This window comes from Otolemur garnettii, unplaced genomic scaffold (assembly GCF_000181295.1).
Source record: "Otolemur garnettii isolate 467f Iridium unplaced genomic scaffold, OtoGar3 scaffold00269, whole genome shotgun sequence".
NCBI classification, from domain to species: Eukaryota; Metazoa; Chordata; class Mammalia; order Primates; family Galagidae; genus Otolemur; species Otolemur garnettii.
Window position 1 is genome coordinate 1,092,800 of NW_003852664.1, and position 482 is coordinate 1,093,281.

Genomic DNA, 482 nt, shown 5'->3' on the forward strand with positions numbered 1-482 from the left:
TCCCTATGGTCCCCTTTGATGTGCTCCCAATGGGAAGCTGTGCACCGATGCAGCACCTTGTCCGTCCTGCAGAGCAATTTGGGGGCTCTTTTTCTGGAATAATCATCAAAGCTTCTGTTATATTATCCTTGATGTCCTGTCATCAAAATATCTTCCATCCACTATTTCCTTTGTCCTCAGATAAAGGAAAAAGTCATAAGGCGGGGTGTGGGTGGGAATCAGGTGAGTAGGGAGGGTGTTCTGATACAGTTATTTGCTTACTGGCTAAAAACTTCCTCATAGACAGTGCTGTGTGACCTGGTGATATTGTCCTCATGCCAGAGCCATGGTTGGCCTAGATTTTTAGTTAAAATTTTCCTAACTGCTTCTATATCAGTGTTTCCTTGGCCTGCTACACTTCTCAGTCAGCTGATGATTCAACTGTACAATTCAACTAATTTTTGAAAAGTTTTCATCAGTTCTGCTGTTACTGGCTGCCCTGA

General features: G+C 43.4%; 1 protein-coding gene across 1 annotated transcript in view; it reads left to right on the forward strand.

The window, feature by feature from the left end:
- LOC100966105 (cysteine-rich secretory protein 3-like) overlaps positions 1-482 on the forward strand; it is a 30,482-nt gene that overhangs the window by 17,583 nt on the left and 12,417 nt on the right. The gene's annotated exons all lie outside the window — the stretch shown is intronic.